At 50.0% G+C, this 14,356-nt stretch overlaps 1 protein-coding gene across 2 annotated transcripts in view; it reads left to right on the plus strand.

Annotated features, from left to right (window-relative positions):
* LOC134957993 (14 kDa phosphohistidine phosphatase-like) overlaps positions 1 to 14,356 on the plus strand; it is a 197,584-nt gene that overhangs the window by 17,957 nt on the left and 165,271 nt on the right. The window lies entirely within an intron of this gene.

Consider the following 14,356-nt stretch of genomic DNA (forward strand, 5'->3'; position numbering starts at 1 on the left):
TCGTGTACACACTCACCTGCCCGTGCCACCTAGTATACGTGGGCAAGTCTATCAGGACTTTCAGAGAGAGGATGGCCCTCCATAGGTCCGCAATCAAGCAGGCACTGATGGGTAAACCCTCTGAACAACCCGTGGCCAGACACTTCGCACTTATGGGCCATTCGTTGAACGACTTTAAGCATCAGATCATCGATCACGTGCCCCGTAACATCCGAGGAGGAGACAGAGACCGAAGATTGTTGCATATCGAATCCAAATGGATCTACGAATTGGGAACCATCAGTCCAGGGGGACTGATTGAGAAATTTTCCTGGAACATTTTCCTTTAAGCCAGCGATGAACTGTCCACTTGCCCGGTCCCTCCCTGACAGCCCAGTACCATCTCACAGCCACTCATAGTCGGCATGTCACATAGCACGGTCACATGTGCATTAGGTGGTGTGCTCTTCGGCCCTTTTGGCATAATGGATGCTGGCCACATTTGTTTCTCTATTGTTCAGTCTTAAAGCTGTCTTCATGGTTCTGGATCTCCCATCTAGAGTTCCACACAATTGTCGTTGCAATTGCCTCAGTGTTGGATCACTGGTGGGCATCACAACTACAAGCGCCAGTATGGTACGCACAGCAGTTATAGCCTAGGCACGCTGTCTGACTGATATGTCAGCAGCCCCTAACAGGCTCCTAAACCCCGCACATCCATCATTAACGGAGTGACCAGCATCCTTTATTGCCAAGTTTATCCATTCACTACGTATCACCCTGGCCCCCCTACACATATGTCACACCGTGTTCTACAGAGGGGACTGGTTTCTCAGGTGCTGAGGTTGCTGGCACTTTCACTTGCACATTCACGCACACGGCTGGCACTGATGCTATCTATGTCACGGCACCGCTGTTTGCATTGGACATTGGCGTCTCAGTTGCTATCGCAACGGACGCACTCACATTGACGTCACTATGCCGCGACCGGAAGTACAGCGGCTCCGTCACGTCTCCGGCCGCACACCGTGCACTGGCGGGCTCCACTGGGATATAAGGCAAGCTTACACACTCAGTCACTGTTACACACCTTGACAAAGGGGCATGTGAGCCCCGAAACGTCGGCTTCATGTAATAGATTTTGAATACACTTTTTACCATTTACGAAATCCCCGAGTGCCGCTGTTTCTTTCCGGAAGCATATATATAATATATATATATATATATATATATATAGCGCTCTGGTGTGTGCTGGCATACTCTCCCTCTGTCTCCCCAAAGGGCTAGTGGGGTCCTGTCCTCTATCAGAGCATTCCCTGTGTGTGTGCTGTGTGTCGGTACGATTGTGTCGACATGTATGAGGAGGAAAATTATGTGGAGGCGGAGCAATTGCTGGTAATGGTGATGTCACCCCCTAGGGAGTCGACACCTGAGTGGATGAACTTATGGAAGGAATTACGTGATAGTGTCAGCTCTTTACAAAAGACAGTTGATGACATGAGACAGCCGGCTACTCAGCTTGTGCCTGTCCAGGCGTCTCAAAGGCCATCAGGGGCTCTAAATCGCCCGTTACCTCAGATGGCAGATACAGACGCCGACACGGATACTGACTCCAGTGTCGACGGTGAAGAGACAAATGTGACTTCCAGTAGGGCCACACGTTACATGATTGAGGCAATGAAAGATGTTTTACACATTTCTGTTTGGTGAGAAAAAACTACCCGTAGTTTTTCCTGCATCTGATGAATTAAATGAAGTGTGTGATGAAGCGTGGGTTTCCCCCGATAAAAAACTGATAATTCCTAAAAAGTTATTGGCATCATACCCTTTCCCGCCAGAGGATAGGGCACGTTGGGAAACACCCCCTAGGATGGATAAAGCGCTCACACGCTTGTCAAAACAAGTGGCACTACCGTCTCCTGATACGGCCGCCCTTAAGGAACCTGCTGACAGAAAGCAGGAGAATATCCTAAAATGTATATACACACATACTGGTGTTATACTGCGACCAGCAATCGCCTCAGCCTGGATGTGCAGTGCTGGGGTAGCTTGGTCGGATTCCCTGACTGACAATATTGATACCCTGGATAGGGATAGTATATTACTGACTATAGAGCATTTAAAAGATGCATTTTTATATATGCGTGATGCACAGAGGGATATTTGCCGACTGGCATCAAGAGTAAGTGCACTGTCCATTTCTGCCAGAAGGGGGTTATGGATGCGGCAGTGGTCAGGTGATGCGGATTCCAAAAGGCATATGGAAGTATTACCTTATAAAGGGGAGGAGTTATTTGGGGTAGGTCTATCAGATCTGGTGGCCACGGCGACTGCTGGGAAATCCACATTTTTACCCCAGGTAGCCTCTCAACATAAGAAGACGCCATATTATCAGGCGCAGTCATTTCGGCCCCATAAGGGTAAGAGGGCAAAAGGCTCCTCTTTTCTGCCCCGTGGCAGAGGAAGAGGAAAAAGGCTGCAGCAGACAGCCAGTTCCCAGGAACAGAAGCCCTCTCCCGCTTCTGCCAAGTCCTCAGCATGACGCTGGGGCTTTACAAGCGGACTCTGGTACGGTAGGGGCCCGTCTCAAGAATTTCAGCGCGCAGTGGGCTCACTCACAAGTGGACCCCTGGATCCTTCAGGTGGTATCTCAGGGGTACAAATTGGAATTTGAGACGTCTCCCCCTCGCCGTTTCCTAAAGTCTGCTTTACCGACGTCTCCCTCCGACAGGGAGGCGGTATTGGAAGCCATTCACAAGCTGTATTCCCAGCGGGTGATAATCAAGGTACCCCTCCTGCAACAGGGAAAGGGGTATTATTCCACACTGTTTGTGGTACCGAAGCCGGACGGCTCGGTGAGACCTATTTTTAAATCTAAAATCTTTGAACACTTACATACAGAGGTTCAAATTCAAGATGGAGTCACTCAGAGCAGTGATCGCGAACCTGGAAGAAGGGGATTATATGGTGTCTCTGGACATCAAGGATGCTTACCTCCATGTCCCAATTTACCCTTCTCATCAAGGGTACCTCAGGTTTGTGGTACAGAACTGCCACTATCCGTTTCAGACGCTGCCGTTTGGATTGTCCACGGCGCCCCGGGTCTTTACCAAAGTAATGGCCGAAATGATGATATTCCTTCGAAAGAAAGGAGTTTTGATTATCCCTTACTTGGACGATCTCCTGATAAGGGCAAGATCCAGGGAACAGTTGGTAGTCGGAGTAGCACTATCTCAAGTAGTGCTGCGGCAGCACGGTTGGATTCTCAAGATCCCAAAATCGCAGCTGATCCCGACGACACGTCTTCTATTCCTTGGAATGATCCTGGACACAGTCCAGAAAAAGGTGTTTCTCCCAGAAGAGAAAGCCAGGGAGTTATCCGAGCTAGTCAGAAACCTACTAAAACCAGGCCAAGTATCAGTGCATCAATGCACAAGGGTCCTGGGAAAAATGGTGGCTTCTTACGAAGCAATCCCATTCGGCAGATTCCACGCAAGAACATTCCAGTGGGACCTGCTGGACAAATGGTCCGGATCGCATCTTCAGATGCATCAGCGGATAACCCTGTCCCCAAGGACAAGGGTGTCTCTCCTGTGGTGGTTGCAGAGTGCTCATCTTCTCGAGGGCCGCAGATTCGGCATTCAGTACTGGGTCCTGGTGACCACAGATGCCAGCCTGCGAGGCTGGGGAGCAGTCACACAGGGAAGAAATTTCCAGGGCTTGTGGTCAAGCCTGGAGACATCACTTCACATAAATATTCTGGAGTTGAGGGCCATTTACAATGCTCTAAGCCAAGCAAGACCTCTGCTTCAAGGTCTGCCGATACTGATCCAGTCGGACAACATCACGGCAGTCGCCCACGTAAACAGACAGGGCGGCACAAGAAGCAGGAGGGCAATGGCAGAAGTTGCAAGGATTCTTCGCTGGGCGGAAAATCATGTGATAGCACTGTCAGCAGTGTTCATTCCGGGAGTGGACAACTGGGAAGCAGACTTCCTCAGCAGGCACGACCTCCACCCGGGAGAGTGGGGACTTGACCCAGAAGTCTTCCACATGATTGTAAACCGTTGGGAAAAACCAAAGGTGGACATGATGGCGTCCCGCCTCAACAAAAAACTGGACAGGTATTGCGCCAGGTCAAGGGACCCTCAGGCAATAGCTGTGGACGCTCTGGTAACACCGTGGGTGTACCAGTCAGTGTATGTGTTCCCTCCTCTGCCTCTCATACCCAAGGTACTGAGAATTATAAGACGGAGAGGAGTGAGAACTATACTCGTGGCTCCGGATTGGCCAAGAAGGACTTGGTATCCGGAACTTCAAGAGATGCTCACAGAGGACCCATGGCCTCTACCTCTAAGAAGGGACCTGCTCCAGCAAGGACCCTGTCTGTTCCAAGACTTACCGCGGCTGCGTTTGACGGCATGGCAGTTGAACGCCGGATCCTGAAAGAGAAAGGCATTCCGGAGGAAGTCATCCCTACCCTGATCAAAGCCAGGAAGGATGTAACCATAAAGCATTATCACCGCATTTGGCGGAAATACGTTGCTTGGTGCGAGGCCAGGAAGGCCCCTACGGAGGAATTTCAACTGGGTCGATTCCTACATTTCCTGCAAACAGGAGTGTCTATGGGCCTCAAATTGGGATCCATAAAGGTTCAGATTTCGGCCCTGTCGATTTTCTTCCAGAAAGAACTGGCTTCAGTGCCTGAAGTCCAGACGTTTGTCAAGGGGGTGCTGCATATACAGCCTCCTTTTGTGCCTCCAGTGGCACCTTGGGATCTCAATGTAGTTTTGGGGTTCCTAAAATCACATTGGTTTGAACCGCTTAAATCTGTGGATTTAAAATATCTCACGTGGAAAGTGGTCATGTTGTTGGCCTTGGCTTCGGCCAGGCGCGTGTCAGAATTGGCGGCTTTATCCTGTAAAAGCCCTTACCTGATTTTTCATACAGACAGGGCAGAATTGAGGACTCGTCCTCAATTTCTCCCTAAGGTGGTTTCAGCGTTTCACCTGAACCAGCCTATTGTGGTACCTGCGGCTACTAGGGACTTGGAGGACTCCAAGTTGCTGGACGTAGTCAGGGCCCTGAAAATATGTTTCTCTGACGTCCTAGTGGATGCTGGGACTCCGTAAGGACCATGGGGAATAGCGGCTCCGCAGGAGACAGGGCACAAGAATAAAAGCTTTAGGATCAGGTGGTGTGCACTGGCTCCTCCCCCTATGACCCTCCTCCAAGCCTCAGTTAGATTTTTGTGCCCGAACGAGAAGGGTGCAGGCTAGGTGGCTCTCCTGAGCTGCTTAGAATAAAAGTTTAATTTAGGTTTTTTTATTTTCAGTGAGTCCTGCTGGCAACAGGCTCACTGCATCGTGGGACTAAGGGGAGAAGAAACGGACTCACCTGCGTGCAGAGTGGATCGGGTTTCTTAGGCTACTGGACATTAGCTCCAGAGGGACGATCACAGGTTCAGCCTGGATGGGTCACCGGAGCCGCGCCGCCGTCCCCCTTACAGAGCCAGAAGAGACGAAGAGGTCCGGTGAAATCGGCGGCAGAAGACAATCCTGTCTTCAGACTAAGGTAGCGCACAGCACCGCAGCTGTGCGCCATTGCTCTCAGCACACTTCACACTCCGGTCACTGAGGGTGCAGGGCGCTTGGGGGGGAGCGCCCTGAGACGCAATATAGATGACAAATACCTTAGGTGGCAAAAGAATACATCACATATAGCTCCTGGGCTATATGGATGTATTTTAACCCCTGCCATTTTTACACAAAAAAGCGGGAGATAAGGACGTCGTGAAGGGGCGGGGCCTATCTCCTCAGCACACAAGCGCCATTTTCCCTCACAGTTCCGCTGGAAGGACGGCTCCCTGACTCTCCCCTGCAGTCCTGCTTCAGAATCAGGGTAAAAAAGAGAAGGGGGGGCACTATTGGCAGCAAATGACAATATAAGCAGCAGCTATAAGGGAATAACACTTATATAAGGTTATCCCTGTATATATATATATATATATATATATATATATATATATATAGCGCTGGGTGTGTGCTGGCAGACTCTCCCTCTGTCTCTCCAAAGGGCTCGTGGGGTCCTGTCCTCTATCAGAGCATTCCCGGTGTGTGTGCTGTGTGTCGGTACGTGTGTGTCGACATGTATGAGGAGGAAAATGATGTGGAGGCGGAGCAATTGCCTGCGTTAGTGATGTCACCCCCTAGGGAGTCGACACCTGACTGGATGATCGTGTTCAAACAATTAAGTGATAATGTCAACACTTTGCAAAAAACTGACGACATGAGACAGCCGGCAAATCAATTAGTGCCTGTCCAGGCGTCTCAGACACCGTCAGGGGCCCTAAAACGCCCGTTACCTCAGTGGGTCGACACAGACCCAGACACAGATACGGAGTCTAGTGTCGACGGTGATGAGTCGAACGTAATGTCCAGTAGGGCCACACGTTACATGATCACGGCAATGAAGGAAGCATTGCACATTTCTGACACTACAAATATCACTAAGAAGGGTATTATGTGGGGGGTGAAAAAACTACCAATAGTTTTTCCTGAGTCAGATGAATTGAATGAGGTGTGTGATAAAGCGTGGGTTTCTCCCGACAAAAAACTGCTAATTTCTAATAAATTATTGGCACTATACCCTTTCCCATCAGAGGTTAGGACACGTTGGGAAATACCCCCTAGGGTAGATAAGGCGCTCACACGTTTATCAAAACAAGTAGCGTTACCGTCTCCTGATACGGCCACCCTCAAAGAACCAGCTGATAGAAGGCTGGAAAATATTCTAAAAAGTATATACACACATACTGGTGTTATACTGCGACCAGCAATCGCTTCAGCCTGGATGTGCAGTGCTGGAGTCGCGTGGTCGGATTCCCTGACTGAAAATATTGATACCCTGGATAGGGACAATATATTGTTAACTATAGAGCATTTGAAGGATGCATTACTATATATGCGTGATGCACAGAGGGATATTTGCACCCTGGCATCAAGAGTAAGTGCTATGTCCATCTCTGCCAGAAGAACGTTATGGACGCGTCAGTGGTCAGGGGATGCGGATTCCAAACGACATATGGAAGTATTGCCGTATAAAGGGGAGGAGTTATTTGGGGCTGGTCTTTCGGACCTGGTGGCCACGGCAACGGCTGGAAAGTCCACCTTCTTACCCCAGGTCACTTCACATCAACAGAAAAAGACACCGTCTTTTCAAACTCAGTCCTTTCGTTCCCATAAATACAAGCGAGCAAAAGGCCATTCCTTTCTGCCCCGGGGCAGAGGAAGGGGAAAAAGACTGCACCATGCAGCCGCTTCCCAGGATCAGAAGCCTTCCCCTGCTTCTGCCAAGTCTTCAGCATGACGCTGGGGCTTTACAAGCAGACTCAGGCTTGGTGGGGGCCGTCTCAAGAATTTCAACGCGCAGTGGGCTCACTCGCAAGTGGATCCCTGGATTCTACAGGTAGTATCGCAGGGGTACAAACTGGAATTCGAGGCGTTTCCTCCTCGCCGGTTCCTGAAGTCTGCTCTGCCAAAGTCTCCCTCCGACAGGGAGGCAGTTCTGGAAGCCATTCACAAGCTGTATTCCCAGCAGGTGATAATCAAGGTACCCCTCCTACAACAAGGAAAGGGTTATTATTCCACGCTGTTTGTGGTACCGAAACCGGACGGCTCGGTGAGACCAATTTTAAATCTGAAATCCTTGAACACTTACATAAAAAGGTTCAAATTCAAGATGGAATCACTCAGAGCGGTGATAGCGAACCTGGAAGAAGGGGACTATATGGTGTCTCTGGACATCAAAGATGCTTATCTCCACGTCCCAATCTACCCTTCTCACCAAGGGTATCTCAGGTTTGTAGTACAAGACTGTCATTATCAGTTTCAGACGCTGCCGTTTGGGTTGTCCACGGCACCTCGGGTCTTTACCAAGGTAATGGCCGAAATGATGATTCTTCTTCGAAGAAAAGGCGTATTAATTATCCCTTACTTGGACGATCTCCTGATAAGGGCAAGGTCCAGGGAACGGTTAGAAGTCGGAGTAGCACTATCTCAGATAGTGTTACGTCAGCACGGGTGGATCCTAAATATTCCAAAATCGCAGCTGATTCCAACGACACGTCTTCTGTTCCTAGGAATGATTCTGGACACAGTCCAGAAGAAGGTTTTTCTCCCGGAGGAGAAGGCCAAGGAGTTATCCGAGCTAGTCAGGAACCTCCTAAAACCAGCCCAGGTGTCAGTGCATCAGTGCACGAGGGTCCTGGGAAAAATGGTGGCTTCTTACGAAGCAATTCCATTCGGAAGATTCCATGCAAGAACGTTTCAGTGGGATCTACTGGACAAATGGTCCGGTTCGCATCTTCAGATGCAGCAGCGGATAACCCTGTCACCAAAGACAAGGGTGTCTCTCCTGTGGTGGTTGCAGAGTGCTCATCTTCTAGAGGGCCGCAGATTCGGCATTCAGGATTGGATCCTGGTGACCACGGATGCAAGCCTGAGAGGCTGGGGAGCAGTCACACAGGGAAAAAACTTCCAGGGCTTGTGGTCAAGCATGGAAACATCTCTTCATATAAACATTCTGGAACTACGGGCCATTTACAGTGCCCTAAGTCAAGCAAAACCCCTGCTTCAGGGTCAGGCGGTATTGATCCAATCGGACAACATCACGTCAGTCGCCCACGTAAACAGACAGGGCGGCACGAGAAGCAGGAGGGCTATGGCAGAGGCTGCAAGGATTCTTCGCTGGGCGGAAAATCATGTGATAGCTCTGTCAGCAGTGTTCATTCCGGGAGTGGACAACTGGGAAGCAGACACGACCTTCACCCGGGAGAGTGGGGACTTCACCCAGAAGTCTTCCACCTGATTGTAAACCGTTGGGAAAAACCAAAGGTGGACATGATGGCGTCACGTCTAAACAAAAAATTAGACAGATATTGCGCCAGGTCAAGGGACCCTCAGGCAATAGCGGTGGACGCTCTGGTGACACCGTGGGTGTACCAGTCAGTGTATGTGTTCCCTCCTCTGCCTCTCATACCAAAAGTACTGAGAATCATAAGAAGGAGAGGAGTAAGAACGATACTCGTGGTTCCGGATTGGCCAAGAAGGACTTGGTACCCGGAACTTCAGGAGATGCTCACGGAAGACCCGTGGCCTCTACCTCTAAGAAAGGACCTGCTCCAGCAGGGGCCTTGTCTGTTCCAAGACTTACCGCGGCTGCGTTTGACGGCATGGCGGTTGAACGCCGGATCCTGAAGGAAAAAGGCATTCCAGATGAAGTCATCCCTACCCTGGTCAAAGCCAGGAAGGATGTAACCGCAAAACATTATCACCGCATTTGGCGAAAATATGTTGCGTGGTGTAAGGCCAAGAAGGCCCCTACAGAGGAATTTCAACTGGGTCGTTTCCTCCATTTCCTGCAAACAGGACTGTCTATGGGCCTAAAATTAGGGTCCATTAAGGTTCAAATTTCGGCCCTGTCGATTTTCTTCCAGAAAGAACTGACTTCAGTACCTGAAGTTCAGACATTTGTAAAAGGGGTACTGCATATACAACCTCCTTTTGTGCCTCCAGTGGCACCTTGGGATCTCAATGTTGTTTTGAGGTTCCTTAAGTCACATTGGTTTGAACCACTCACCACTGTGGACTTAAAATATCTCACATGGAAGGTGACGATGCTGTTAGCCCTGGCTTCAGCCAGGCGTGTGTCAGAATTGGCGGCTTTATCATATAAAAGCCCTTACTTAATTTTTCATTCTGACAGGGCAGAATTGAGGACTCGTCCTCAATTTCTCCCTAAGGTGGTTTCTGCTTTTCACATGAACCAACCTATTGTGGTGCCTGCGGCTACTAGGGACTTGGAGGACTCCAAGTTACTTGACGTTGTCAGGGCCCTGAAAATATGTTTCCAGGACGGCTGGAGTCAGAAAGTCTGACTCGCTGTTTATCCTGTATGCACCCAACAAGCTGGGTGCTCCTGCTTCTAGCAGACTATTGCTCGTTGGATTTGTAGTACAATTCAACTTGCACATTCTGTGGCAGGCCTGCCACAGCCTAAGTCGGTAAAAGCCCATTCCACAAGGAAAGTGGGCTCATCTTGGGCGGCTGCCCGAGGGGTCTCGGCTTTACAACTTTGCCGAGCAGCTACTTGGTCAGGGGCAAACACGTTTGCTAAATTCTACAAATTTGATACCCTGGCTGAGGAGGACCTGGAGTTCTCTCATTCGGTGCTGCAGAGTCATCCGCACTCTCCCGCCCGTTTGGGAGCTTTGGTATAATCCCCATGGTCCTTACGGAGTCCCAGCATCCACTAGGACGTCAGAGAAAATAAGATTTTACTTACCGATAAATCTATTTCTCATAGTCCGTAGTGGATGCTGGGCGCCCATCCCAAGTGCGGATTGTCTGCAATACTTGTACATAGTTATTGTTAACAAAATCGGGTTATTGTTGTTGTGAGCCATCTTTTCAGAGGCTCCTTCGTTGTTATCATACTGTTAACTGGGTTCAGATCACGAGTTGTACGGTGTGATTGGTGTGGCTGGTATGAGTCTTACCCGGGATTCAATATCCTTCCTTATTATGTACGCTCGTCCGGGCACAGTATCCTAACTGAGGCTTGGAGGAGGGTCATAGGGGGAGGAGCCAGTGCACACCACCTGATCCTAAAGCTTTTATTCTTGTGCCCTGTCTCCTGCGGAGCCGCTATTCCCCATGGTCCTTACGGAGTCCCAGCATCCACTACGGACTATGAGAAATAGATTTATCGGTAAGTAAAATCTTATTTTCCAGGACGGCTGGAGTCAGAAAATCTGACTCGCTGTTTATCCTGTATGCACCCAACAAGCTGGGTGCTCCTGCTTCTAAGCAGACTATTGCTCGTTTGATTTGTAGTACAATTCAGCTTGCACATTCTGTGGCAGGCCTGCCACAGCCAAAATCTGTAAAAGCCCATTCCACACGGAAGGTGGGCTCTTCTTGGGCGGCTGCCCGAGGGGTCTCGGCTCTACAACTTTGCCGAGCAGCTACTTGGTCAGGGGCAAATACGTTTGCCAAATTCTACAAATTTGATACCCTGGCTGAGGAGGACCTGAAGTTCTCTCATTCGGTGCTGCAGAGTCATCCGCACTCTCCCGCCCGTTTGGGAGCTTTGGTATAATCCCCATGGTCCTTACGGAGTTCCCAGCATCCACTAGGACGTCAGAGAAAATAAGAATTTACTTACCGATAATTCTATTTCTCGTAGTCCGTAGTGGATGCTGGGCGCCCATCCCAAGTGCGGATTGTCTGCAATACTTGTACATAGTTATTGTTAACTAAATCGGGTTATTGTTGTTGTGAGCCATCTTTCCAGAGGCTCCTCTGTTATCATGCTGTTAACTGGGTTCAGATCACAGGTTGTACTTTGTGATTGGTGTGGCTGGTATGAGTCTTACCCGGGATTCATGAATCCTTCCTTATTGTGTACGCTCGTCCGGGCACAGTATCCTAACTGAGGCTTGGAGGAGGGTCATAGGGGGAGGAGCCAGTGCACACCAGGTAGTCCTAAAGCTTTACTTTTGTGCCCAGTCTCCTGCGGAGCCGCTATTCCCCATGGTCCTTACGGAGTTCCCAGCATCCACTACGGACTACGAGAAATAGAATTATCGGTAAGTAAATTCTTATTTTCTCTGACGTCCTAGTGGATGCTGGGAACTCCGTAAGGACCATGGGGAATAGCGGCACCGCAGGAGACTGGGCACAACTAAAGAAAGCTTTAGGACTACCTGGTGTGCACTGGCTCCTCCCTCTATGACCCTCCTCCAGACCTCAGTTAGAATTTTGTGCCCGGCCGAGCTGGATGCACACTAGGGGCTCTCCTGAGCTCTTAGAAAAGAAAGTTATATTTAGGTTTTTTATTTTCAGTGAGATCTGCTGGCAACAGACTCACTGCTACGAGGGACTTAGGGGAGAGAAGCGGACCTACCTGCTTGCAGCTAGCTTGGGCTTCTTAGGCTACTGGACACCATTAGCTCCAGAGGGATCGAACACAGGCCCAGCCTCGGTCGTCCGGTCCCGGAGCCGCGCCGCCGTCCCCCTTGCAAAGCCAGAAGCAAGAAGATGTTCCTGAAAATCGGCGGCAGAAGACTTCGGTCTTCATTAAGGTAGCGCACAGCACTGCAGCTGTGCGCCATTGCTCCCCATGCACACCACACACTCCGGTCACTGATGGGTGCAGGGCGCTGGGGCTGCGGCGCCCTGGGGCTGCAATAAGAGTATCTTACTGGCAAAATAACACACAATATAGTCATTAAGACTATATATGTGTAAAATCCCCTGCCATATATTCCATAAAAAAGCGGGAGAAGTCCGCCGAAAAAGGGGCGGGGCTATCTCCCTCAGCACACTGGCGCCATTTCCTCTCACAGCTCCGCTGGAAGGACGCTCCCAAGGCTCTCCCCTGCAGTTTCCAGACTTCATAGGGTAAAAAAGAGAGGGGGGGCACTAAATTTAGGCGCAGTATCTGTATATTCATAGCAGCTATAAGGGAAAAATCACTGTATGTATAGTGTGAATCCCTACATTATATATAGCGCTCTGGTGTGTGCTGGCATACTCTCTCTCTGTCTCCCCAAAGGACTTTGTGGGGTCCTGTCCTCAGTCAGAGCATTCCCTGTGTGTGTGCGGTGTGTCGGTACGGCTGTGTCGACATGTTTGAGTAGGCTTATGTGGAGGCGGAGCAGGTGCCGATAAATGTGATGTCACCCCCTGCGGGGTCGACACCTGAGTGGATGGATATGTGGAAGGAATTACGCGACAGTGTCAACTCCTTACATAAAAGGTTTGACGACATAGCAGATGTGGGACAGCCGGCATCTCAGCCCGTGCCTGCCCAGACGTCTCAAAAGCCATCAGGGGCTTTAAAACGCCCGCTACCTCAGATGGCAGACACAGATGTCGACACGGATACTGACTCCAGTGTCGATGATGATGAGACTAGTGTACATTCCAATAGAGCCACCCGTTACATGATTACGGCAATGAAAATGTGTTGCATATTTCTGATATTACCCCAGGTACCACAAAAAAGGGTATTATGTTTGGGGAGAAAAAACTACCAGTGGTTTTTCCTCCTTCTGATGAATTAAATGAAGTGTGTGAAGAAGCGTGGGCTTCCCCCGATTAGAAACTGGTAATTTCTAAAAAGTTACTAATGGCGTACCCTTTCCCGCCAGAGGACAGGTCACGTTGGGAGACATCCCCTAGGGTGGATAAAGCGCTCACACGTCTGTCAAAGAAGGTGGCACTACCGTCTCCGGACACGGCCGCCTTAAAGGAACCTGCAGATAGAAAGCAGGAGGCTATCCTGAAGTCTGTATATACACACTCAGGCATTATACTGAGACCAGCTATTGCTTCAGCATGGATGTGCAGTGCTGCAACTGCGTGGTCAGATTCCCTGTCAGAAAACATTGATACCTTAGACACTATATTGCTAACCGTAGAGCACATTAAAGACGCAGTCTTATACATGAGAGATGCACAGAGGGATATTTGCCGGCTGGCATCTAAAATAAACGCAATGTCCATTTCTGCCAGGAGAGGATTGTGGACTCGGCAGTGGACAGGTGATGCGGATTCTAAAAGGCACATGGAAGTTTTGCCTTACAAGGGTGAGGAGTTGTTTGGGGATGGTCTCTCGGACCTCGTTTCCACAGCTACAGCTGGGAAATCAGCATTTTTACCCCATGTTCCCTCACAGCCAAAGAAAGCACCGTATTATCAGGTACAGTCCTTTCGGCCCCAGAAAGGTAAGCGGGTTAAAGGCGCGTCCTTTCTGCCCAGAGGCAGAGGTAGGGGGAAAAATCTGCAGCATACAGCCAGTTCCCAGGAACAAAAGTCCTTCCCCGCTTCCTATAAGTCTACCGCATGACGCTGGGGCTCCACAGGCGGAGCCAGGTACGGTGGGGGCCCGTCTCAAGAACTTCAGCGACCAGTGGGCTCGCTCACGGGTGGATCCCTGGATTCTACAGGTAGTATCTCAGGGGTACAAGCTGGAATTCGAGACGTCTCCCCCCTCGCCGTTTCCTCAAATCTGCCTTGCCGACGGCTCCCTCGGACAGGGAGGCAGTGCTGGAGGCAATTCACAAGCTGTATTCGCAGCAGGTGATAGTCAAGGTAACCGTCCTTCAACAGGGACGGGGTTACTATTCCACAATGTTTGTGGTACCGAAACCGGACGGTTCGGTGAGACCCATCTTAAATTTGAAATCCTTGAACACTTATATACGAAGGTTCAAGTTCAAAATGGAATCGCTCAGGGCGGTTATTGCAAGCCCGGACGAAGGGGATTTCAAGGTATCACTGGACATCAAGGATGCTTACCTGCATGTCCC

This window comes from Pseudophryne corroboree, chromosome 9 (genome assembly GCF_028390025.1).
Source record: "Pseudophryne corroboree isolate aPseCor3 chromosome 9, aPseCor3.hap2, whole genome shotgun sequence".
Taxonomy (NCBI): Eukaryota; Metazoa; Chordata; class Amphibia; order Anura; family Myobatrachidae; genus Pseudophryne; species Pseudophryne corroboree.